At 38.9% G+C, this 27,810-nt stretch overlaps 1 protein-coding gene and 1 pseudogene across 3 annotated transcripts in view; one reads left to right on the forward strand and one right to left on the reverse strand.

Moving 5' to 3' along the window:
* The window catches only part of FOXP2 (forkhead box P2), a 709,145-nt gene that overhangs the window by 582,207 nt on the left and 99,128 nt on the right, over window positions 1-27,810 (reverse strand). Inside the window, exon 2 of one of the 2 annotated variants that reach the window (XM_079786231.1) lies at window positions 4,905-5,049. The exons of the other annotated variant lie outside the window; for it this stretch is intronic. The gene's annotated coding sequence lies outside the window, so the exon portion shown is untranslated. The remainder of the gene's footprint in view (window positions 1-4,904; window positions 5,050-27,810) is intronic. 2 annotated transcript variants of the gene reach the window in all.
* Window positions 20,383-20,981, forward strand: LOC307108608 (diphthamide biosynthesis protein 3-like; annotated as a pseudogene). The gene has a single exon. The product of its transcript is annotated as a diphthamide biosynthesis protein 3-like (transcript).

A 27,810-nucleotide genomic window follows, 5' to 3' on the forward strand; every position in this document is an offset into this window, starting at 1 on the left:
ATAGACATTTTAACTATGTTAATTCTACTAAACCAGGAACACAGTCTATTCTTCCATTTGCTTATATCTTCTTCTATTACTTTTTTCAACGTCCTGCAGTTTTCTGAGTACAAGTCTTTTACCTCCTTGTTTAAGTTTATTCCTAAGTATCTTAATTTTTTTGTTGCAATGGTAAATGGGATTGTTCACTTAGTTTCTTGTTCTGAAAAGTCATTATTTGTGCAAAAATGCCATGGGTTTCTCTGTGTTAAGTTTTATCCTGCTACATTGCTGAATTCCTTTATTAAATCTAGAAGTTTTTGATGGAGTCTTTAAGGTTTCCTATGTACAACATCATGTCATCTGTGAATAATGATAGTTTTATTTCCTCCTTTCCAATTTGGATACCTTTTATTTCTTCTCCGTATCTGATTGCTGTGGCTAGGACTTCCAGTACTATGTTGAATAAGAGTGGTGAAAGTGGACATCCCTGTCTTGTTCCTGTTCTTAGAGAAAATGTCTTTAGTTTTTGCCCATTGAGTATTATGTTGGCTGTAGGTTTGCCATATATATGGCCTTTATGATTTTGAGATATGATCCGTCTATTTCTGTTTGCTCAGAGTTTTTATATTAAAAAATGGGTGTTGGATTTTGTGCATCTATTGATATGATCATGTGATTTTTGACTTTCAATTTGTACATATGATGTATCACATTTATTGATTTGTGAATATTGTAGCAGTCTTGCATCTCTGGAATACATCCCACTTGGCCATGGTGTATGGTCTTTATAGTATGCTGCAGGATATGATTTGCTAATATTTTGTTCAGGATTTTAGAATCTATGTTCTTCAAGAATATTGGCCTGTAATTCTCTTTCTTCATAGTGTCTTTATCTGGTTTTGGAATTAGGATAATGCTGGCCTAGTAACAAAAAGCTTGGAAGTGTTCCTTCCTCTTGGATTTTTGGAATAATTTTAAGAAGATAGGTGTTAGTTGTTTTTGAAGATTTGGCAAAACTCCCCTGTGAAGCCCTCCAGACCAGAGATTTTGTTTGATGGGAGTTTTCTTATTACTGCTTCTATTTCATCAGTTGTCATTGGACTATTCAGGTTTTCTAATTCTTCCTGATTCAGTTTTGGGATTTTTTTTTTTTTTTAGTAATTTGTCCATTTTGCCAAAGTTGTGTAGTTTCTTGGTATATAGTCGTTCATAGCATTTGCTTACAATCCTTTGTATTTCTTTGGTGTCAGTTGTTACTTCACTGTTTTCCTTTCTGATTTTATTTGGTTATCTCTTTTCGTTTCTTGATGAGTCTGGATAATGGTTTATCAATCTCACTTATCTTTTCAAAGAACTAGCTCTTGGTTTCATTGATTTTTTTGTAATATTTTTAACCTCTATGTTATTTATTTCTGCTATAATCTTTATTATTTCCTTCCTTCAACTTACTCTGGATTTTTCTTGTTGTACTCTTTTTGGAGGAAGGCCTTCAGTGGATTGAACTTCCCTCTTAGGGAAATTCCAGAGATTTTGAGTTGTTGTGACTTCTTTTTCATTTGTATCCAGAAACTTTCTGATTTCTTTCTTGATCTCTTTGGTAACCCACTTATTAATAACATTCTATTTATCGCCATGTGATTAGCCTTTTTTTTTTTTTTAATCTGGGCAGCACTTTATTTCCACCATCTATTTTGAGTGTTTTTACTGTAGTTGATTTCTAATTTCATTCCATTGTGATTTGAGAAGATGCTTAATATGATTTCAATCTTCTTGATTTGTAGAGACATTTGTTTTATCCTAACATATGATCTGTCTTTGAGAATGACCCATGTGCACTTGAGAAGAATGTATATTCTGTAGCATTGGGGTGAAATGTTCTATAAATGTCAATTAAATCCATCTGATCCAGTATTTCATTTAGAGTCTCTATTTCCTTGTTAATTTTTTGTCTGGAAGATCTATCCAGGGAATTTAGTGGGGGTTGAAGTTCCTCATTATGACTGTATTGCTGTCGATATCTCCCTTAAAGTCCTCTAGAAGTTTTTTAATATGCTGGGTGCATGTATCCTCTTGTTGAATTGATCCCTTTAGTAGAATGTAGTGAACTTTACTGTCTCTTGTGATGGCCTTCATTTTGAAATCTATTTTGTCAGATATAAGTATTGCTACCCCAGCTTTTTTTGTTTGTTTGTTTCAATTTGCATGGAAATTTTTTTTCCATACATTCACTCTCATCCTGTGTGAGTCTTTTGTTCTGAGGTGGGCCTCTTCTAGATAGCATATAATTGAGTCATGTTTTTGTCTTCATTCAGCTATTCTATGTCTTTGGATTGGAACTTAAAATCCATTTACATTTAAGATTACTAGGTAGTTATTTATTGCCATTATAATTCTGTATGCCTATGTTTCTCTCTCTCTCTAATTCTTCTCATTACAGCAGTCATTTTAGCATTTCTTGCAGTGCTGGCTTGGTGGTGATAAACTCCTTTATCCTTTTTTTGTCTGGGCAGTACTTTATTTCACTATCTATTTTGCTGGTACTCTTTCTATAGTAATCTTGGTTTCAGATCCTTGCTTTTTATTAACTTTGAATACTTCATGCTATTCACTTCTGGCCTGTAGAGTTTCTGATGAGAAATCAGCTGAAAGCCTTATGGGAGTTCCTTTATAGATAACAGTTTGCTTTTCTCTTGCTGCCTTTAAGATTCTCTCTTTGTCTTTAATATTTGGAACTTTAATTATGATGTGTCTAGGCATGGGCTTATTTGGGTTCTTCTTGCTTGGGATTCTCTGTGCCTCCTGAAATTGTGTGACTTTTTCCTTCACCAAGTTAGAGAAGTTTTCTGCTATTATTTCTTCAAAGACAGTCACTATCCCTTGCTCACTTTCTTCACCTTCTGGTACTCCCATGAAAAAATGTTACATTTCCTGTTGTCTCACAGCTCCCATAACTGCCCTCCTGCTTTTTAATTGTGTGTTTTTTTCTTTTTGATTCTGTGATTGAGTGATTTTTTCTACCCTATCTTCTTACTGATCTGATGCTTAGCTTCCCCTAATCTGCTATATATTCCTTCAACTGTGTTCTTTATTAGTGCTATGTCATTTTTTATAGTTACTATATCTTTTCTCACGTTGCTGAACATCTTTGCCATAAGTATCCTGAACTCTATGTCTGATAAATTATGATCTCCATTTCATTTAGCTCTTCTTCTGGAGAATTCTCTTGTTCTTTCATTTGGGACTTGTTTTTTGTTTTGTTTGGTTTGGTTTGGTTTTCTCTCCATTTTGGCTGCCTGTTTGGGTTTGTGTATGCATATTGGGTATATGTGTCACAATTCCCAATCTCTAGTGCAGGACAATGACAGATTCTGTTTGTGACTGGCCCTGAGTACCCTGTTTGGAGCTATCAGCAATCCACATCTTATGGCTCTCTCTGCTTGGGCTGTGTGTCTTTGGCAAGGACCAAGATGTATACCAGCGTCTGCTTTTCCTAGCCCCAGGCCCCATATTAGATCAGGCAAAGACTCAAAGCCTCCAGATATCCACTTCCACCTGCAGTCCTATTGACATTCAGGTTTGATTATGCTCAGACTATCAACCACAGGGTGAGGGGAGAGGTCTTCCAACAGAATAGGTCAACTGCCTTCCCCCAGGCAAAACTACCTGGATGGTAAAGGTTCACCAAAGAAAGATGTCTTCTGCAGTATAAGGGAATGACTCAGCATAAGAGACTGGGGTGGCTGCCCTCCAAGCTCCAGCCCCAAAACCCCCAAAACTGGCTTCTTCCCACACAGTTCCAGTCCATTCTGCCCTCCCTCTGCTGGAGCACAAGGTGAGTGGCTATACTTGAAATTTTTTCTGTTGGCCTGTTAAGATGGTGCCTACATTTCCAGCCATCTCTCCTGGCAGACAGCAACCCTGTTGCTTTTCACAGCCAGATGTTATGTGGTTACCTTTTTCAGTTCTGGTGTTCTGGGCCAGGGAGCCCAGCTTGGGGTTTAGAGCACAGAGTTCTCAGTGGGAACCCTCTAGAGCTGAGATATCCCTCTGGACCTTCAGTTGCTGTATGTGGGATCCCAGACAGACCTTTTGCAATGCTGCACTTCCTACCAGTCTCTATGCCATCTCCAATTTCCATCCTTGGTTATCAGCGTTCTCTCCAGCTAGTCTTCAGGTGATTTTTCAGGATGATTTTTCTGTATTTTAGTTGTATTTCCAGTTTGGTCCTGGGAGAGTGTCAGTGTAGCTTCCACTTACTCTGCCTCCATTTTGTAATCCTCCCATCCTCCTAATTTCTAAACAGCAACTGAATTCTGTGTTTCTATATAATAATTAACACACATCTTTTAAGTTCTTCCTAACAGGACAGGAAATCATTCTTTCCAATACACTGAGCTGACAAAATTTACATATTTTTATAATAGACTATGAATATGAATTCAGTCCAATTCATTTTCACTATGCAAAATGGGAAAAGGACTTAATGACTCTCTTACTGGAAGGTGTATTTAAATAGATATGTTAGGACAGTCTTATTCTCAGATATGAAGAAATATGAAAGAAAAAAAGAACCAATGTTTAGAGCAAAAAGGGATTATGATGGCACAATTGCAGATACTAAATCAAAGGAAGTCACCTCCTTTTCATCAGAATAATCTCAACATTCGTAACATTTCTTCACCAGAAAGTAAAATTAAAATTAGCCCATTTTTCATTAAACATTATTATTGTAAATTATCACCATATCATATTAGTTATTAAATATTAACACAAAAGGATATATAAAAGTTATCAACCAAAATACTGTATATTTTGTCATCCAGAAAAATATCCAAATAACATTGTCATCATATATGTTTCCACCAATACCTGAATAGCCACAAAAACTGAGGGATGAAAAATATAGAGTACAGATGACTTACATTTGGAGGGTTAGAGTTTAATTCTCTCTCCCAGGATTGAGGAGTCTTATTCTTTGTACTGACAATGCTCCTTTCTCCAGGGTATTCTTCTACTTCCAGAATAGGTCAGGACAAAGGTTGAACAGACTTCTATTATTTGTTTGATCTAGAGGGAAATTATACTTTTAATCAATTATTACAAAATGCATTAAACTTTTTTTAATGTGCGGGGGGTGGAGGCATCTCATTATTTTCTGTTGAATCCAAGGTGAACAGAGACAATAGGAATTGCCATTGTTGAATATTATTAATAAATAAATCAAGTACTTTAAATTAACACCACTAAAAGAAACCCATATCTATCTTCTTTTTCCTTTTTATGGCTAAGCAGTATAACATGAGAAAATTAATTATCAAAATCCAAATGACTACAAAAGCCTACTCAAATGTATTTTTTAAAGACTTTAACATAATTTTACAAATCCATGAATTTGAATGGACTAGAAGAGATGATTAGATATCAAATATTTTTACTCATTCATTTTAATGTCTGAAGGCTAAATAATTATGGGATGATTAGGAAAGTATGAAGAAAAATCCATTTTTAAATTGTTAATGGAATATAAAAAAAGATGATTTTGAGAGCTTGAGACAGACCAGAAATAGATGTCAGAGGGTCTATAAGGCAGGGCAAAAAATCTGGAGTAAGGATTTCAAAGATGAAACAAAGGCTGGGGAACTGCTATTCAAACAAGGCATGTTGGTCAAATTAGAATGCATGACATGAGTACATTTGAAATCTGGTTTCATGCCAATTCTTTAACATCAATAAGACATAAAAATGCAACATATCCTACCCATACAAGTACACAGAAATATGATGTATAATTGCCTGAACTTTTGTGGTATGTAAATTCATAATTTTAAGAGAATTAATTATATTTTACAAATGTAGGGTTCTAATAATGAATATTTTCTGCCTCACTAAAATGAAATAAGATAAATACCTTAAATGTGTGTCATACCCTCTATTCTTACCTTAAAGTCATTAACTGCCTCCCATTAAATAATAAATTAGAATGTAGGGGACCATCTGGAGAAAAATTGGAAATAAAATATAGATGTTTTGTGGAAATATGTCTGCTAGCACTTTAAAGCCAGTTTGTGCTTAAAATTAAAACTATTACACTTATGATTATTATTTTTTAAGTATAGTGGAAAAATAGTAAATAAATGAAATCAATCAATATCTATCAGAATAACTAAATACAAAAAAAAACAACAAAATATATGTGGGCACAAGAATATCTCTTTCTGTCATCAAGCTGAACACAAGTTGATACTTGTGTGATCCTCTTCAGTTTTGAAACATTGCAAGCTCTACTTGTAATCATTTACCTGGTGTATATATCAAAATTATTTGAAGGTGAAACAAAAACACAAATATGACTACCAAAAATTAAAACTATTGAGGGAGAAAATTCATTCAAGACTAGATCTTTGGGTTACATGCAACTGTTATATTTTCTTTTTGGAAGATTCAACAAATCTTGACCCAATTTAACAATCTTAACATTAAAACTTATAAAAATATATATACTTTCTATAGGAATATTTTTATATGGCTTTTCAAGCATAGGTACTTCAATCTTTTGTTTATAGAACACAGAAATGGTTTTACTGTATTTTGGATCAGTGAAGATCAATGCATATTCCTTTAGGGAAGTCTTTTGAACTGACAAAGGATGAATGATTGACATCAGTAACAAATACCTTTTTGTTGTCCTGAATTGACATGTCATTTATAGCAATACCTATGCTAATTAATGCCATACATATCTACCAGATGTGTCAGAGAAATATGCTAGACCTTCACAGAATATAGGTTGAATGTAGCTAAAATTACATTATAGATATGGAAATGCATCCTTTGTGATAAAGAACTGACCTCTCTCCCTCCCTTCCCCCTTCTCTTTATACACACGCATGCACACACATATACACACATACACACGCATCATGTCAACTATACTTTCCAGGACAGAGAAAAAACAACTTATACATACAATTAGTTTTACCTTATCTTTTCCATTGATAAAACTTTTTCACAAAAAGCAAACTCTACCTTGCAAAGTCCAATTTATACTATAATCCTAACCCTAAAAAATACATTACATAATGTACTAAAATACTACTTAGGGTCTTCACAAACTACATTATCATCATGACACTTTACCAAATTGCATTGAAATTTTGTCCCCAGATTCTGTCAACTATACTGGTAGATCATTAACAATGAAAACTATGTATTAATCATCTTCATTTCCTCATTCCTTCGGACAGAAATTGGTATGTAGTGAGTAACAGTGTTTTTTAATAAACAGTTACTCAGTAAAGTCATCAAAGTCACATTTTTTTCAGTGAATCCTAAATAATAAAAGCCTAATATGCAAATTGTCCCCTCAACTGGGAGTTTGACAGGGGGTTCGACCACTCGCCATGATGTTTGTTGACCACCAGGGGGCACTGAAGAACATGGCAGGCATCAGTGATGCGGTGCTGGCAGCGGGCAGCAGTGGAGGCACTGCAGGCCCCAATGGGCCCCGACAAGAGTGGAACTGCAGCGGGATGGTGGAGCAGGTGAGAGGGTGGCGCCAGGCCAAGGCGGGTGCTAGTGGGGGCCCGATTGCCCCGCCAATTGCCCTGCCAATCACCCCGCAGATGGCAACCAACAGCGGCGGTGGGGGTGGGGGACAGGGCCGCCGCCCGGCTCCCAGGCACTAAGGGGGTGGGGGCCCGGCTCTGATCTATCACCCGGCAGACAGGATGGTGGAGCAGGTGAGGGTGTGGCACCAGGACACAGCAGGGTGCCAGGCAGGGATGCAGGGATGCGAGCCTGAGGGCACGAACTGGGACAACCTTAACTCCTAGTCATTAGATGAGATAAACTGGTAAAGCACTCGTCTCAGTGTCTGACCAATAGGTAGCTCTCAATAAATGTGAACTGCAATCAGGATGAGCATGCCTCCTGATTGCATGAGAGAGCTGTGATTCATAATTATTTTTTAATGGTAATATTTATTTTTAAATATATATTTTTTTAATTCAGAGAAGGATGGAGAGAGATATCAATGATGAGAGAGAATAATTGATCAGCTGCCTCCTGCATTGATCGAGCCCACAACCTGGGCATGTGCCTTTGACCAGAATTGAACCTGGGACCCTTCATTCCACAGGCTGACATGCTATCCCCTGAGCCAAACCAGCTAGGGCATACTTAATTATTAATAGCTATCCCTGTCCTTCTCAAAAGTGTCCGAGTCTGGATAATAACTTTATACATTCATCCAAAGTATCACTAATTTATTATTTCTTTTTATCAACAAACTAGAGGCCTGATGCACGAAGATTCGTGCAAGAATGGGCCTTCCTTCCCCTGGCTGCCAGCACTGCCTTTGCTCTGGTGGGAGCTGCCTTTCCGCTGCAGCCCAGAGCCGCTTTTCCGCCTTCCCACGCTGCCCAGAGGCCCAGAGCAGCTGGGGTGGTGTGGAACGCCTGCTTCCCGCCCCACCCCTGGGCACTCGGCTCCTGCATATGCAAATTAACCCACCATCTTTGTTGGGTTAATTTGAATACTCACTCCTGATTGGCTGGTGGGTGTTATGGTCCATTAGCATGTTATTCTTTTATTAGTGTAGATTATTTTCTTTTTTATCATTTTCTCTGATGCTGTTACATGACAAAAGTATTTTGGTGGGGTTAGAGTAAACAAGATTCTATTCCTTTTATTTTTAATATATTTTTATTGATTCCAGAGAGGCAGGGAGAGGGAGAGAGAGAAATATCAATGATGAGAGAGAAAATCACTGATCGGCTTCCTCCTGCACACCCACTACTGGGGTTCGAGCCCATAACCCAGGCATGTGCCCTGACTGGGAATGGAACCATGGCCTCCTGGTTCATAGGTCAAAACTCAACCACTAAGCAATGCCTGCCAGGAAGACATTGTTTTTCCAAACATATGTGACCACACAGAAGGTGTGATGCCTAATGGGGCTACTGTTCACGGAAAAGCTTAGGAGATGCTGCCTTCTGGACAACCCTCCTTATTACTCACAGGGCCTGAAGCACCTCATCAGACCCTTTGCAAGGTAAACCAAGCCCAAAACTCCCTTCAGGGAGGGGTGAGTTATGGGGAACATCTATACAGCAAGATTCCAGGTGACACCTGAGGAAGGCAGGTGTGAGCATGGAGCTCCTGGAACCTTGAGAACCTGAGAACCCACAGGACACCAGCAAGCCACCTGAACTGGGAGATGCAGATACAAGGGATGGGGTGAGCCAGCCTGAGTCACCCTCCCACCTAGGCAAGGTGTTCTCTGAGCTAGAACTATCTTAACATCTCCATAAAAATATATTAACAAGCCATCCTTTTTTTTTACAAAATTTTGCATGCTGTCCTGGCCAGTTTTGCTCAATGGATAGAGCATCCGCCTGTGGACTAAAGGGTCCCAGGTTCAATTCCAGTCAAGGGCATGTACCTTGGTTGTGGGCACATCCCCAGTAGGGGGTGTGCAGGAGGCGACTGATAGATGTTTCTCATCGATGTTTCTCTCTATCCCTCTCCCTTCCTCTCTGTAAAAAATCAATAAAATATATTTAAAAAAATTTTTTGCATGCTGTTTCCGTATATTTCATTTCATTTGCACTTTCCAACTGACAAGCAAGAGGCACTACTACAGTATTCCCCATCATTACCTTTCGTATTATTTACTTTGAGTCCTTGACAAAGGCCCCAAATTAATTTTTGGAATGGCCTTTCAAAATAAATAAATAAATAAATAAAAGTGTTTACAACAGATTATATATATATATCCTATCTAATAAAGAGGGAATATGCTAATTGACCCTCACACTGTCGCAACGATGGAAGTGCCCACAGCCAATAAGGAGGGAATATGCTAATTGACACCCCGCCCACAAAGATGGCAGCGTCCACAGCCAATAAGGAGGGAATATGCTAATTGACTGCCCTGCCCTCAAATATGGCAGCACCCACGGCCACAAGATGGCAGTGCCCAGTCCCCTCAGCTCCCCAGCCACCCAGGGCCAGTCCGAGGCACAGACAAACCTCAGATGGCAGCTGCCCAGCCACCCAGGGCCAGTATGAGGCACAGACAAACCTCATATGGTAGCTGCCCAGCTGCCGAGGGCTGGCCTGAAGTTCAGGCAAGCCTCAGATGATGGCTGCCCAGCCTCCCAGGGATGCCCAAGGCTCAGGTAACCAGGGCCAGCTGAGGCTTGTGCTGCTGGCAGTGGCAGCAGCAGAGGAGTGATGGGGCATTGCCTTCCCTTGATTGCCGGGTCACCTCCCACCCCTGAGGGCTCCTGGACTGTGAGAGGGGGCAGGATGGGCTGAGGGACCCCCCAACCAGTGCATGAATTTTCATGCACCAGGCCTCTAGTGTGTGTGTGTGTATACACACACACACACACACACACACACACACAGATATATGTATATATATCTGTGTGTATATATATATATATATATATATATATATATATATATATACACACACACACACAGATATATATGTATATATATGGGGAACCTAGTAGAGTGAACCTAGTGAAATAGAAAATGACTTCAACTCCTACTGGAGATAAATAGGGCAAAGGACATCTTTTGAGTTGAACTAAAAGGAATCAACAGCTTGGCATGTGTAGCTCAGTGGTTGAGCATCGACCCATGCACCAAGAGATCACTGGTTTCATTCCCTAGTACACATGCCCAGATGGCAGGCAAGATTGCCAGCAAAGGGTGTGCAGTAGGCAGCCAATCCATGTTTCTCTCTCATCATTGATATATTTCTATCTCTCTCTCCCTCTCCCTTCCTCTCTCTAAAAATCAAAAAATATTTTTTTAAAAAAGTTCACAGTTAAATCGGGGCCATGAGCTTACTTCTGAAATCCTACTCCACCTTCCCTCCGAGATTCCACACTCTGTTCCATGCTTCCATGTCTCTGGATCCACTCCATTCATCAGCTTATTTTGTTAGATTCCACATATGAGCGAGATCATGTGATACTTGTCTTTCTCTGACTGGCTTATTTCACTTGGCATGATAATCTCCAGGCCCCTCCATGCTGTCTCAAAGGGTAACCATTTCTTCTTTTTTATGGCTGCGTAGTATTCCATGGTATAAATGTACCACAGCTTTTTTTTATCCACTCATCTACTGACGGACACTTGGGCTGTTTCCAGATATTAGCTATTGTAAATTGTGCTGCTATGAACATAGGGGTGCATACATTCTTTCTGATTGGTGTTTCAGGTTTCTTAGGATTTATTCCTAGAAGTGGGATTACTGGGTCAAATGGCAGTTCCATATTTAATGTTTTGAGAAAACTCCCTACTGTTTTCTATAACAGCTGCACCAGTCTACATTCCTACATTCCTTTTGAAAGGCCATTCCAGCAGTGTAGTAGGGTCCCCTTTTCTCCACATCCTCACCAGCATCTGTCATTTGTTGATTTGTGGACTGTAACCATTCTGATAAATGTGAGGTGATACCTCATTGTCATTTTAATTTGCATCTCTCTGATGATCAGTGACTTTGAGTATTTTTTCCTATGTCTCTTGGCCTTCTGTATGTCTACTTTGGAGAAGTGTCTATTTAGGACCTTTGCCCATTTTTTAATTAGATTATTTGTCTTCCATTTGTATGTTATACAAGTTCTTTATATATTTTGTATATTAACCCTTTATCAGATGTATTATTGCCAAATATGACCTCCCATACAGTGGGCTCCCTTTTCGTTTTGTTGATGGTTTCTTTTGCAGTAGTCCCATCTGTTTATTTTCTCCTTAGTTTCCTTTGCCTTATGAGATGTATCCACAAACATATTGCTATGAGAGATGTTTGAGATTTTGTTGCCTATGGTTTCTTCTAGGATTTTTATGGTTTCCTAACTTACAATTAAGTATTTTTTTTCCATTTTGAGTTTATTCTTATGTATGGTATAAGTTAGTAGTCTAGTTTCATTTGCTTGCATACATCTATCCAATTCTCCCAACACCATTTTTTGAAGAGACTGACTGACTCCATTGTATGCTCTTGCCTCCCTTGTCAAATATTATTTTAGTGTAATGGCTTGGTTTGATTTCTGAGGTCTCTGTTCTGTTCCATTTATCTATATTCTTGTTCTTATGCCAGTACCACACTATTTTGATTACAGTGGCTTTGTAGTATAACTTGATATCTGGTATTGTGATTCCTCCAACTTTGTTCTTCTTTCTCAAGATTGCTACAGCTATTCAGGGTCTTTTTTGGTTCCATATAAATTTTTTGAGTATTTTTTCTAGATCTGTGAAATATGCTGTTGGTATTTCAATAAGGATTGTATTGAATCTGTAGATTTCCTTGGGTAGTATGGACATTTTAATGATGTTAATTCTACCAATCCATGAACACAATATATTTTTCCACTTGTTTATATATTCCTCTATTTCTTTTTTCAACAACCTTTAGTTTTTTTAGTACAAATCTTTTACCTCCTTGGCTAAGTTTATTCCTAAGTATCTTAATTTTTTTGTTGCAATGGCAAATGACTTTGTTTAGTTTCTCTTTCTGAGAATTCATTATTGGTGTATAGAAATGACATGGATTTTTTGGTGTTGATTTGGTATCCTGCTACCTTGCCAAATTCATTTATTAATTCTAGTAGTCTGTTGATGTAGTCCTTAGGGTTTTCTATGTACATCATCTATGAATAATGACAGTTTTACTTCCTCCTTTCTAATTTGCATGCCTTTTATTTCTTCTTTGTGTCTGATTGCTGTGGCTAGCACTTCCAGTGCTATGTTGAATAAGAGTGGTGAAAGAGGGCATCCCTGTCTTGTTCCTGTTCTTAGGAGAAATGGTTTTAGTTTTTGCCCATTAAGTGTGATGTTCGCTGTCAATTTGTCACATATGTCCTTTATCATGTTGTGAAATACTCCCTCTATTCTTCTTTGCTGAGAGTTTTTTAAAAAATGGTGTTGAATTTTGTTGAATTTTTTTTTGCATCTATTTATATGATCATGTGATTTTTGTCTTTCAATTTGTTTATGTGATGTAACACGTTTATTGATTTGCAAATACCAACCTTGCATCCCTGGAATAAATCCCACAAGGTCATAGTGTATGATCTTTTCAATATATTGCTGGATGCGATTTGCTAATATTTTGTTAAGAATCAGGAATATTAGCCTGTAATTCTCTCTCTTTGTAGTGTCTTTATCTGGTTTTGGAATTAGGATAATGTTGCTCTCATAAAAAGAGCTTGGAAATGTTCTTTCCTCTTGGAATTTTTGGAATAGTTTGAGAAGGATAGGTGTTAGTTCTTCTTTGAATGTTTAGTAAAACTCCTCTATGAAGCCATCCAGACCCAGGCTTTTGTTTGCTATGAGTTTCCTTATTACTGCCTCTATTTCATCATTTGTTATTGGCCTATTTCAGGTTTTCTGATTCTTCCTGATTCACTTTTGGGAGACTGTATTTTTTTAGAAATGTGTCCATTTCATCCACATTGTCCAGCTTGTTGGCATATAGTTATTCATGGTATTTTCTTACAGTCCTTTGTATTTCTATAGTGTCGGTTAATTCACTGCTTTCATTTCTGATTTTATTTATTTGGGTCTTCTCTCTTTGTTTATTGATGAGTCTGGCTAATGGTTTATCTATTTTGTTTATCCTCTGTTTATTGATGAGTCTGGCTAATGGTTTATCAATTTTGTTTATCCTTCAAAGAACCAACTGTTAGTTTCTTTTTTTTTATTTTGATTTGTTTTAGTCTCTATGTCATTTATTTCTGCTATAATCTTTTTTTCCTTCCTTCTACTTACACTTTCTTATTGTTCCCTTTCTATTTCTTTAAGTTGTAGGGTTAAGTAGTTTATTATTAATTTTCCTTGTTTTGTGAGTAGTTCTATGAACTTCCCTTTCAGTACTACTTTTATTGTGTCCCAGAGATTTGGGGTTGTTGTGTGTTCATTTTCAGTTGTTTCCAAGAAGTTTTAATTTCTTTCTTGATATCATGGTTAACCCATTCATTGTTTAATAATATACTATTTAGCCTCCAAGTGTTTGAAAGTTTTTGGGTGATTTTACTGTAGTTGATTTCTAATTTCATCCCTCTGAGAAGATGCCTGATCTTATTTCGATCTTCTTGAATTTGTAGTTACTTTTTTGTGTCCTAACATGTGGTCTATCTTTGTGAATGACCCATGTGCACTTGAGAAGAATATATATTCTGCAGCATTGGGGTGAAATGTTCTATAAATGTCAATTAAATAAATCTGATCCAGTGTGTCCTTTAGATTCACTGTTCCCTTGTTAATGTTTTATCTGGAAGATCTATCCAGTGAAGTCAGCAGGATTGTTGTCAATCTCTTTCATAAAGTCCTCTAGAAGTTTTCTTTAATATATTTAGGTGCTCCTATATTAGGAGCATATATGTTTACCATGGTTATATCTTCTTGTCGGATTGATCCCTTTAGTAGTATATAGTGACCTTTACTGTCTCTTGTAATGGATGGTCTTCATTTTGAAATCTATTTTGTCAGATATGAGTATTACGACCCTAGCTTTTTTTTCTTTTCAATTTGCATGGGAATTATTTTCCATCCCTTCACTTTCAGTCTGTGGGAGTCCTTTGTTCTGCGGTGGGTCTCTTATAGATATGGTTCATGTTTTCTTATCTATTTAGCTAACCTAGATCTTTTGATTTGAGTATTTAATCCATTTACATATAAGGTTATTAGTGATAGGTACTTACTGTACTTATTTCATTTTAATTCTATATGCCTAGGTTTCTCTCTCTATTTCTTCTTCTCATTACAGCAGTCCCTTTAGCATTTATTTTAATACTGGCTTGGTGGTGATGAACTCTTTTAGCCTTTTTTTTTTTTTCATCTGGGTAGCTCTTTATTTCACCATCTATTTTGAATGATAACCTTGATGGATATAGTAAGCTTGGTTTCAGATCCTTGCTTTCCATTACTTTGAATACGTCTGGCCTGTAGAGTTTCTGATGAGAAATCATCTGACAGCCTTATGAGAGCTCCTTTGTAGGTAACAGTTTGTTTTTCTCTTGCTGCCTTTAAGACTCTCTCTTTGTCTTTAATTTTTAGAATTTTCATTATGATGTGTCTGGGCGTGGGCCTGTTTGGATTCTTCTTGCTTCGGTCTCTGTGTGCCTCCTGAACTTGTGAGACTTTTTCCTTCACCAGGTTAGGGAAGTTTTCAGCTATTATTTCTTCAAGCACGGTCTCTATCTCTTTCTCCCTTTTTGCCTACTATATGAATATTGATATATTTCATGTTGTTCCACTGTTCTCTTAAGCTGTCCTCCTATCTTTTTAATTGTTTTTCCTTTTTGGTTCTCTGATTGTTTTTTTTTTCTTCCCTGTCTTCTAATTCACTGAACTGATTCTCAGCTTACTCTAATCTGTATATTCCTCCAATGTTTTCTTTACTTGTGCTATGTCATTCTTTACTTCCATTTTCATAGTTACTTTTCTCATTCTGTTGAGTAACTTTATTATAATTATTCTGAACTCTATATCAGATAAATTTCTAATCTCAGTTTCATTTATCTCTTCTGGTGAATTCTCTTGTTCTTTCATTTGTGTTTTTTTTGTGTGTGTGTGTTTTTTTGTTTTGTTTTGTTTTGTTTTGTCTCCTCCTTTTGGCCACCTGTTAGGGTTTGTGAGTGTGTATTAGATAGATCTGCTATGCCTCTCAATCTCTAGTGCAGGACAGTGTCAACCACTGTTTCTGTCTCATTAGATTAGGCAAAGACTCAAAGCCTCCAGAGATTGTCTTTGCCTGCCATTTGAATTCAGTCTTCAGTAGTCCTCAGACAATTGTTCACAAGTGTGTATAGAGTTTTTCCAACAGGGTGAGGGAATTGCTGTTGCCTGGAGGCTAATTATTATTCTCAGTCTCTTAATGGGCCTCAGAAACTCCACACAGTGGGGCAGTAAGATAGGTCAATGTCTTCTGCCCAGGCAAAACCACATGGCTGGCAAATGTCTGACTGAGAAAGATGTCCTCCACACTCCACAGTGTGAAGGAGTGACTCAGCACAGGAAACCAGGGGTGTCTGCCTTATGAGCTCTAACCCACAGCCCCCAACCCTGGCTTCTGCTCACACAGTTGCAGTCCTCTCTGTTCTCCCTAAGTCAGAACACAAGATGAGTGGCTATGCTCAAAATTTTGTCCATTGGCACTTTATGAGGGTTCCTGCATTTCCAGACATCTTTCCCTGGCAGAGATTTTTTGTTTGTTTTCTGAAATATAAATCTGACGGTATTCTTCCAAGACCAAGAAAGCAAGGGACCAGGTAAACAGAAAATAAAGTTCTGCAGAGGACTCAAAGTAACAGAAGACAAGAAGAAATTACCAACCTACTAGAATAATAGATCTGTTCCTCATATAGTCTTTAAATCCAAGCATGTTTCACTTATAAAAATTGTTGCATCTAGTGGTTAGGTTTCAAAGCAAATGTTAATAGAAATAATAATATGATAAACATCAAAAACATCATAAGGATCACAAAACAAAACAGCCAAACAAATGTGGAAATCAACTAGGTACAGAATAAAATAAAGTTTTAGGGTACTTTGGAAAATCTAAAGAGGTGGTTTTAACTCACATTAGATTATGGCATTTGCTGTGTATAAATGTAAGCTTAGTCTTGTCCAATTGAATTTTCAAGAGAGTTTGGAAAAATCATTGTGTATATGTGCATGTGTGAGAGAGGGAGGGAAGGAGAAGTAGAGAGGGAGATAGATGAGAGAGAGAGAGAGAGAGAGAGAGAGAGAGAGAGAGAGAGAGAGGGAGAGAGAGAGAGAGAGAGGCCTAATTTTTAAAATAATTTTATATTTAAAAAATAGTAAATATTAACAAACTCTATAAGGGACACTAACGACCTTTTTTACCTCATGGTTAAATTGAAGTGGTGACCTGAAGACATGTATAACATGGTTTGTAAGGAAAATCTAAACTGTTTTCTGGACAACCAATAAAAAATATATTTTAGTATACAGTCCATTGAAAAATTTGTGCTATTTAATTGTATTACCTAAACAGCCTGTGAATGCAATTTTTCATTCTCTCTTTTGCTCAGCTCCTTAACCTCTACTACCTCTTAAATATCCTCACTTGAATATTCTCATTCTAACCTTTCTTCAAATTAATAATGACTTATATAGCTTGAGAATGCTATCTCAAACCATCTCTTCATTCAAAGATACTCATTTTTTCTTAAATACATACCAAAAACTGCCAGACGTCTATATAAAAGATCTTAAAACAACATTCTCTTCTTCCTTTACAATGACACTTTTCCCATTTCTCAAATTACAATTTAAATTAATATCTCTCACATGGACCAAATATCTTTGAACATCTTTCTCCTCATTAATCTTTTCAGAACATACCAGACCTAACAAATTGTCCAAATATATAATATTTATTATAATCTATTGACCTGGCATAGGGGGAGAGGTGCAACACTTTAATACCTAAATTCAATACATTTTACTTCAAATCATGCGAATATTTCCCTGATGTGTTTATGACAAGTGCATCAATTAGTGTTTAACAGAATGGTCTCCTCAATGTTTAACGAATACACCAAAACTTATTAAACCTAATGCCCTTCATCTTAGTATCAAATCTGCCTCTCCTTTACTTGGTTCCTGTATTCTTTTCTGCATTCTAGAATCAACCTGAATATACCATGTTCACTTTTATCATCCTTGAAAGTCTGAAATGGTTCCAACTAGAATGCCTTGCTCCTCTCAAATTCTACTTGTTCAAATTTAACCATACCTTTCAACCCTCAGTTCAATTACCATCACCTCCATGAAGCACTTATATTCTTAACCATAAATCTTCAACTCACATAGCTTTTCCTCTATAACTCCCTATCGAAAACTGTTCACTTAATGTACCATATAATGCATTTTTCCACAGATCTGATTTCTCACATTTAATTACAAACCATACGAAAATAGAGAATGTCTGATCCATCTGTGTCTTTCTTAACAACCTAACTTTATTACAAAGATATTTCTAAACCATGTGACAAAGAATGGTGAGCAAGGTAGAAGCAGAGCAATTGTATAAATCAAAAAAGAAGTTATGTTAAACTCTTCTTAATTATTTGTATTAATCAATTCCAGGGAATTATTTTCACTACCATTATTTCCAAGTTCTAAATAAGCCTTTCAAAGATATGTCTCATACAGGACAACCAAGTCAACTTACTTCTGTAAAAAATGTATTAGACAAACTTTACTAAGATAGTCAAAGCCTGGCCAATGTGGCTCAGTCATTGAGCATGGATTGACCAATGCACCAAGAGGACACCGGTTCAATTCCTGGTCAGGGAACATGTCCAGGTTGCAGGCTTATTTCTCAATACATGGTGTTCACGCGTCAGCCAATTGAGGTTTCAATCTCTCTTTCCCTCTCCCTTCCTATCTCTCTAAATAATAATAATAATAATAATAATAATAATAACAACAACAATAATAATAAAACATATATATTTTTTAAAAGATTGTTAAATAAAACACTTGGTTTTGAGAACCAAGATGGTAGCATAGGTAAACACTTGTATTCACTGCCTCCCACAACTACATCAAAATTACAACTAAAGCCCTAACCGGTTTGGCTCAGTGGATAGAGAGTCGGCCTGCGGACTCAAGGGTCCGGGTTCGATTCCGGTCAAGGGCATGTACCTTGGTTGCGGGTACATCCCCAGTAGGGGGTGTGCAAGAGGCAGCTGATTGATGTTTCTCTCACATTGATGTTTCTAACTCTCTATCCCTCTCCCTTCCTCTCTGTAAAAAAATCAATAAAAAATATATTTTTAAAAATTACAACTAAAATACAGAACCATCATTCAAAACCACCTGAAATCTGGCCGAATGGAATTCCTACAACTAGAGAAGTAAAGAAGAAAGCACGTTGAGATTGGAAGGAGGGGCAGAGGTGCAGAATGGGCTGGTCCAGCACTCATGTGTTGGACCACATATATCTCCACTGTGGAGGCCTTCTGTGAGAAGCCCCATACCAGTCCCTCAGCCCAGGGATCCAGATCTGAGAAGAGAAGCCCCCAAAACTTTGGTCAGTAAAAACCAGTAGGGATTTTAGCTCAGTGACATGGAGGCTGCTGGAGACCCAGGCAGTTCCTCTTAAATGGCGGGTGCACCAACTTATTTGCTCCTCTGTGCTCCACTGATGAGTAGTGGCTTTGGGAGATTTAAGGACATATGGGGAGGAATTAGATTTCCTGGCATTGGGGCAGAAACTCGGGGGTGGCTTTCTCACAGATGGGGGTGTTCACATGAGTCATTGTTCCTGTGCTGGGATCTCTCCTGTTGCACGCAGCCATATCTGAGTTTCCATCAGCCAGGCTCCCTCTATTCACTCTACACTGGTGATTCCCTGAGATCCCACCCCATCCAATTTGCACCCCCACCCAAGTTGTTTGCAGTGGTTTTTCCATATGAATGTCCTGTCCTGGCTCAGGCTTCAGACTTTGCTAAAATCTCTCAAACAAGCAGCTGCTCGTGTTGGCATGCCCCATTCCTATCAATAAGAGGACAAAGACCCAGCACTAGTACAAGCCTGCCTTGCTCACAGCTTGGCTTTTCTGGGCTACATCTAAGCCCAATACAAGTACAGCCATCTGCAGATCCCTCTATAGCTCCTGCTGGGTGGCCCCAGGCAGTGGCTGACTTTGCACCTTCTCAGAGGACCCCAAATCCAGTCCAACCAGCAGACAACTTCAGACCATACCAGATTACAACTCTACACATCCACAAGCGACACACCAAGGGCAGACTCAGTGAGCACCAAAGCTCTACTGAAGCAAGTCCTGTTCCATAGGGATATCTCCTGCACAGCAATTCTTTCACTGAAGTTGCAGCTGGTCTTCACAGCCAACTGGCCTGTAGGTAATTTCTCTCAGTGAGGCCAACAGCAATTAAGGCTCAACTACAACAAGACTGTGCACACAGCCCACATAGGGACACTCCTAGAGTGCCCAGCTCAGGTGACTGGGGAAGCTAAGACACTGGGCTCTACAAAACACCTACTACACAAGGCCACTTTACCAATTCCAGGGGATATAGCAGCTCTGCCTAATATATATAGAAACAAACACAGGGAAGCAGCCAAAATGTGGAGACAAAGAAACATGTCACAAATGAAAGAACAGAAGAAATCTCCAGAAAAAGAACTCAATGAAATAAAACCAAGCAAAATACTAGATACAGAGTGCAAAACCATGGATATAAGGTTGCTCAAGGATCTTAATGAGAACTTCAAGGGACTTAGTGAGACTTTCAAGGATCTTAGTGAGAATTTCAAAGACATGAGAGAGTCAGAAATTAAGCATACACTAACTGAAATAAAGAATAATTTATACCAGAACAATGGCGGTGTTTCACAACGAGGTGGAAATCGAGGACTTCCAATATGACAAGGACCTGGAGACATATTTCTACCCCTGCCCTTGTGGCGATAACTTTTGCATCACTAAGGAAGATTTGGAGAATGGGGAAGATGTGGCAATGTGTCCTAGCTGCTCATTATAAAAGTGATTTATGACAAAGAACAGTTTATGTGTGGAGAAACAGTCCCAGCCCCTTCCACCAATAAAGAATTAGTTAAATGCTAAACAAAGACTTTTGGAATCCAAATCCTGAACATTCAGGAATGAGCCAAGCTGGAAAATCAAGGCACAGTTCCTGGCTTCCTCATGGGGACAACCGCTTTGTAGTTTGCTGCTGTGGATTCTTTCCATTGGCAGCAAGTTCATCTCCAATTAAAGTAGCAAGTCCATAACATGACATACCTTGATTTCATGCTTAAAACTTTGAATTGGAAAAAGTGTTCTTTAGTTTCCACATGAATTTAAAGGAAGATAATTTCCAGTCAGTGCTTTCATCCCCTCAGTGTTGTTATTTTTATCTTATACCTAATTTATTATCTGATAACATTGTCTACCTCAAAGTCATTTGGGTTCCTTCATTTAAAAAAGGATTTTATTTTTTAATTGGTTATTAGGATTATTAAAATTAGGCCTTTTTGAAATTGAAAAAAAAAAGAATAATTTATAGGACCCTAGCCAGTTTGGCTCAGTGGATAGAGTGTTGGCCTGTGGACTGAAGGGTTCCGGGTTCTATTCCAGTCAAGGGCATGTGCCTGGGTTGCAGGCTCCAACCTCAGTAGGGGGCATGCAGGAGGTAGTTGATCAATGACTCTCTCTCATCATTGATGTTGCTAGCTATTTCTCCCTCTCCTTTCCTCCCTGAAATCAATAAAAAATATATATTTTTTAAAAGAATAATTTACAGGGATTCAACAGTAGAGTAGAGGATTCCAAGAATCAAATCAACTATTTGGAATATGAGGAGGCAAAAAACACCCAATCAGAAGAGCAAAAAGAAAAAAGAATCCAAAAATATGAAGATAACAGAAGGTGCCTCTGGGATAATTTCAAGTGTACCAATAGTCTCATTATTGGGCTCCCAAAAGGAGAAGAGAGAGAGCAAGATATTGGAAACCTATTAGAAGAAATAATGACAGAAAACTTCCCCTGCCTGTTGAAAGAAATAGACTTACAAGTTCAGGAATCCCAAGCAAGAGGAACCCAAAGAGGCCCACACCAAGACACATCATAATTAAAATGCTAAGGGATAAAGACAAAAAGAGAATTGTAAAGGCAGCAAGAAAAAAAGCAACAATAAAAATCTAATCTAATAATAGACAAATATGCAAATTGACCGCACCTTCGCTACGCCCAAGCCACGCCCACCAGCCAAGCCACGCCCCATCAACCAATCAGGACGAATATGCAAATTATCCCAACAAAGATGGCGGCTAATTTGCATATCGCGACAGCGTAGAAAGAAGCCAAGAGCTGCAGAAGGGAGCAAAGCTGCAGAGAAGCAAGCAAGCCGGGGGGAGGAGAAGGGAGGAGCGGAGGCGGGGCTGGGGGAGAAGGAAGTTGAGCAGGCGGGGCCGGGGGAGAAGGGGCGGGGCTGGGGGAGAAGGGAGGAGCGGAGCGGGGGCCAGGGGAGAAGGAAGGAGAGCGGGCTGGCAGAGAAGTTAGAAAAGCAGGGGGGCTGGCAGAGATCGCGGGGCGGGGGACAAGGGAGGAGATCAGGCAGGGTGGGGTAGAGTGCAGCAGGAAACCCTATTGCAGGATTTTTCCTGCAACGGGAACGCTAGTTTAAAATAAAATACTTGGTCTTAAATACTTACTCTGAAGTTCTGACTCAACATTAAAATTTAGAACCCAAAACAAAATTATAGGGTGTGGTGTGTTTTTTGTTGTTTTTTTTTTTGCAAAAATCATATATGATAATTTGTTTTAAATTATACAATAGATCTCTCATAAGGACCATAAAAGTTATTCTTTGTGTCTTATGAAAAATAGGATCAATGCTTATGTACCCAACAAACTAGAGTTACCCAAGGACTTATAGGGGTTTGAAAGATAAATACAAAATTACATTCTAAATGGTAATTGTATTAGTAGTACATTTTAGAAAACAGAATATTTAGACATTAATTATTTTAGGGAAAAGAAATTGCCTACATAAAATTTTGATCAAGCATGATGCCTGACATATAGCTAGTTGTCAGTGAATGACCAGGATCTTCTAACTGGGAAGACCCTGTGAATTTCCAAATCACCCCCAACTTTGGAGGTTTCCAGGAGAGATTCACAGAAGAAACTACTTTAAGAAAGATCTCAGAGAGTGTAAATGGCAGAGATAGGTCTTGAGCTCCGTGTTAGACACACACACCCACCCCCCCCCCATCCCCCTGACCCTACAAGGATGATGGTCCAGGTACAGAAATTCACCAAGGCAGAGAGCCCTGAATGCCTATCAAAGGGAAAAATTGGGGGAAAAAAGAACCTGGCCCCCCTGGTAACCTATCCTCCATCACAAGATTTGGATCCCTGATCTTCTCCTCCCTAAAGATAACATCTGGGCCTCAGTTGTATTTCAGCTCCATGCCCAAAAAAGCAGCAAAAACAGACAACTGGTGCTGTGGCTGCCTCAGGACCAGCTATATTGACTAATGACTGACCAATCAGTGGAGACCACGAGCCTGAAAGAGCACACCTGGAAAGCTGAATATTCTATTAAGATACTTCTCTGAGACCTCCCCTAAGATTTCCACCTGCAACGAAGAGATAAATATGCACAGGGCAAAGGACTCAGTGAGCCCTCTCCCTCCAAGGAGCACGCCTCTGCCATTCCCCCACTGGCATGTACCCCCCAAACTCTAAGGGACCCCATGAAACTTGCAACCAGGGGAGTAATGCGCAGCAGCAGCTGGTCCTGGGCTAACCCTCTGAACCTGTCACCAAGGCCCCTTTTCTCTGTGTAGCCCAAGCATATCAAACTCGTGGCTTGCAAGCCACATGTGTCCCACAACGAATATTTTTGTGGCCCAGCCAATATAACAGTATGTAAGAAACTTTTTAATAAAACTTTTGTCATTTAATTTTTACAATATCCTGTTATACATAATCTATATAATAAAGAGGTAATATGCAAATTGATGTCATTCCAACACACAAGAGGCCACCCCCATGTGGTCCAAGATGGCTGTCCTCATGTGGACACAAGATGGCCGTCACAAGATGGCCTGCAGGGGAGGGCAGTTGTGGGCGATCAGGCTGGCAGGGGAGGGCAGTTAGGGGGGACTGGGCAGGAAAAGTTGGGAAGTTGGGGGGGACCCAAGCCTGTAGGGGAGGGTAGTGGGGGAGGGACCCAGGCCTGCAGAGGAGGGAAGTTGAGGGGGACCAGGCTTGCAGGGGAGGGCAGTTGGGGGGGACCCAGGCCTTTGGGGGAGGGCAGTTGGGAGGGACCAGCACTGAAAGGGAGGGCAGTTGTGGGCGATCAGGCCTGCAGGGGAAGGCAGTTAGGGGTGACTGGGCTGGAAAAGGAGGGCAGTTGGGGGTGACCAGGCCTGCAGGGGAGGACAATTAGGGGTGACCAGTCCTGAAAGGGAGGGCAGTTGGGGGCAATCAGGCCTGCAGGGGAGGGCAGTTGGGAGGGACAAGGCCTGCAGGGGAGGGCAGTTAGGGGTGACTGGGCTGGCAGAGGAGGGCAGTTGGGGGGGACCCAGGCCTGCAGGGGAGGGCAGTTGGGAGCCATCAGGACAGCAGGAGAGGGCAGTTAGGGGTGACCAGGCCAGCAGGGGAGATCAGTTAGTGGTGACAAGGCCGGCAGAAGAGGGCAGTTAGGGGCAATAGGGCCAGCAGGGGAGCAGTTAGGTGTCAATCAGGCTGTCAGGGGAGTGGTTAGGGGGTAATCAGGCTGGCAGGCAGAAGCGGTTAGGGGCAATCAGGCAGGCATGCAGGCAAGTGTTTGGGAGCCAGCAGTGCTGGATTGTGACAGGGATGTCTGACTGCCCGTTGAGGCACGATCCCACTGGAACCGGGCCTCAACAGGCAGTCGGACATCCCTTGAGGGGTCCCAGATTGGAGATGGTGCAGGCTGGGCTGAGGGACACCCCCCCCTGCCCCGTGCACGAATTTCGTGCACCGGGGCTCTAGTTACTAATAATGAACTACAACGGTCGCTAATGACTAATTACTATAATCGTGTTGCATGCATTTCCCTTATGCACAGGGACACCATTTCTCTCCACTAATACCAGCAGCGAGTATTTTAGCAGCCAATGGACATGTCATTCGTCTTGTGCTGACTTGTTTGGTGTGTGCAACAGGAACTATTTCGCTTTTAGAGAACAAGAAAAATAGGTTTATTTGCGTTACACTTATTAATTTGTGCAGACTACTCAGTGTCTGGTAAGTTAATGTTCAAGAAAAATATTAACTTTTATTAAAATGTTCTATTATTTTATGTTAACAATTACTCATTTATTTCAGCCCTTTGTATTCAGCATATCTCTATCGAAATAAACTACGTTTCTATGAAAATTGAAGCTTTTGTTTTTTTGTGGCCCACATAAACTTAAACCTGGTTTATTTGGCCCCTGCTAACCTTTGAGTTTGCCTTGTTTGGTGTAGCCCTTCCCTTTGGATATTCCCATCCGTAAATAAATTCAATTTTCTTTATAATCACCATCTGAGATGGCTATTTAGCCTGCTTGCCTACCACCACATTATCCTTTCACTCAGTACAACTGTTCTAACCCAGTAGTCTAGCCTTTTGGAACCAATACAAGTGGAATTTACTCAAAATTTAGTTAATATATAAATATACAACATATAATATTTACTCTATGTATCTGTATTTCAAAATAACTAATTTCCACTGATTAACATATATAATCCAAATGAGAAAACACTAATATTCTTTGTACATGTTGTCTATAATGTATGCTTATTTCAACACATTTAGTTTCCCATTAAACATATTCACTTATATAATATGCATACGTATAACTACAGAGTCAATAAGGATATCAGACTTTCAAAACTAGTAATCTTCCATTCTCAAAAGGGCTTACCCAATATCAGCATCAATAGATTCACATTTAAAGGAGATCTACTCATTTTATGCAAAATTTCCGAGTAGTTGATTACATATTAACTTATATATGAGATGGGGTGTGTGTGTGGGGGTGGGGGGGGAATCTCAAAGCAAACAAGCAGGAGAGGGAGAAAAAAGAAACAAAAAACTACCTTATCTATATTGCCCTGACAATTGAGTTTGGACAACAGTATTTTCTAAATGTAACCTATTCAGGGCTGGATATGTAATTACCTTCAGCTCATAGTCTAGACATTAATGCTTTCATAGTATTTAAGACTCCTTGTAACAGGCTTGCAGCTTTAAGTAAGCAAGGATAAATCTTGACCAGATAAATTAGCAAAGAATGCAATAAAAGCTGCAATAAAAGAACTTTATCCTACAAACCTTCAAGTTGCTGCTAAATGAGTTTTCTTTGAAATGCAGATCAGTTGAACTAGATTAGTGAATTTTAGCTGCTGTCAACATCATAACAAAATACAAATACAATTGTTCACTGGCCTTATCTCCATGCTTCCATCTGCTGCCTTGTTATTTACTTTCCTTGATTTACTATGCAGATCTAAATAAGGCACATCAAGGAGGGCTTACAACACAATGGCTTCTTAAGCTTTATATCAAGGTATTTGAAACTGAAGCCAGGAAAGGGCTGCCATCAAAGACATATCTCTAATGAACTTCCATATCAGAGAGGGTTTGGTATTTAGTACTGCTGTGAAAAGAAAGAGCGACAAATCAGAATGGCCTATGAAAGAAAATGCCCACAAATCTTGATGAGATTAGCACATCTGAGAATTAATATCCCAATAAAAATGATGTCTGGTACCTTGAAGAGTTAACTGCCAACCTTTGCAAAATAATGCACCGTGTCAGGAGCAGGGGAATCATTTGACAAGGTTAAAAGGGCAGGGAAGAATTTTTAATTTTTCCCCCAGAGCTAGAAAATAGTATTTTTACTCCTGTTTATTGTAAATCCATGTCAGAATGAACAGAATTCAACATAATTAACAAATTATTACTTTCTATGTCATATGCATTTTGCACTATTTTTCAAAAAGAAATCAGAAACAACTTCACAGTAATGTAATCTAAAATGACAGCATGCAACATTTCTTTATCAATCCTAGTATCTCCCTTTTCTCCCCCACAGCTATATATGGCAAGACAGAGTAAATTTTTAGTCATTTTGCAAATCCTGAGGTGCCATTTTTATTACGTGCCAATACTCTTTTTAAGAAATACAGTAAGAAAAGAATTTCCTTCAACTCTCTCTTGTCCCATCCGCCCCCAGCAATTTGTATTCCCAATTTTATTTCTAATGTGCCTAATTTGAAGAAGACTATGATTCACAAACATTAGTGAAAGTTTCCAACAAACTCTGCTTACATTACTATTTGACAATTTCTTTCCCTGAGCAGTAAGGTCTATAAACAAATGATATTTTTTTCCCTTAAGAAAGCATTTTAATCATTTATGTCATTCTATAGCAAAGAAAGATCCCACAAGCAAGCTCTGTTCCGTGGATCAATCAGTTACAAACCAAAGTAGACAAGTTGTGGACTCCAGTGCCTGGAAATCCTGCTGCAGGCTCACCAGATGATGAAAACTGAGGTATGCAGTGTAGGGGCCCCATGTGGCATTCAGTAGCTGATGGGCATGTCAAACTTCACAACTACCCTACAGTCAATGACAGCAAACACCTTCCCTATTCTTGTCTCCAAACATAAACTTGCCTCTCTATCCTCCCTCTGAATTATGGGCAGTCTTCCAGAAACAAAGCCCCAAATAGAAACTATACAACAGAAATCACGATTGTCTTTTTGCTGGATTTCATTTCATGTAGGCGATGTTCCAGACCTTTGTACAACCACAAGAGACTGTTATGGCTTCTTGTTCAATGAAATGACAACATAACAGCACTGCATATGCAAAAGCAGGTGCTGTAACAGGTTTGACTACTCTTGACCTAAAGTATGTAAAAGAGGTTTTTCTGCAACAGCTGTCTCAAAGGTATTGGTTCTCTGATGGGCAGTCAAAACTCCACCATCTGTAGAGTGTGCATTCAAAATGACAATATGAATTTAAAAACTGACCAATAGACCTTCCTTACCTTTATATATACGTTGAAATCCAAATGTGTGTATATACTGAGCTATTTTATCTATGAGTTCTAGATAAGGAAACTAAAATATATGTGTTGAAATGCAAAAAACAGTGTTAAACCAATCATTTCAGAGCAATTCTTTTCACCATGTTGACATATTGTAAGATAACCAGTTACTAGATTTAATGATATTGTTATTTTATAGAGCAAAGTTTTCACAGAAAAAAAATAAT

Source organism: Cnephaeus nilssonii (genome assembly GCF_951640355.1).
Source record: "Cnephaeus nilssonii genome assembly, chromosome: 12".
Classification (NCBI taxonomy): domain Eukaryota; kingdom Metazoa; phylum Chordata; class Mammalia; order Chiroptera; family Vespertilionidae; genus Cnephaeus; species Cnephaeus nilssonii.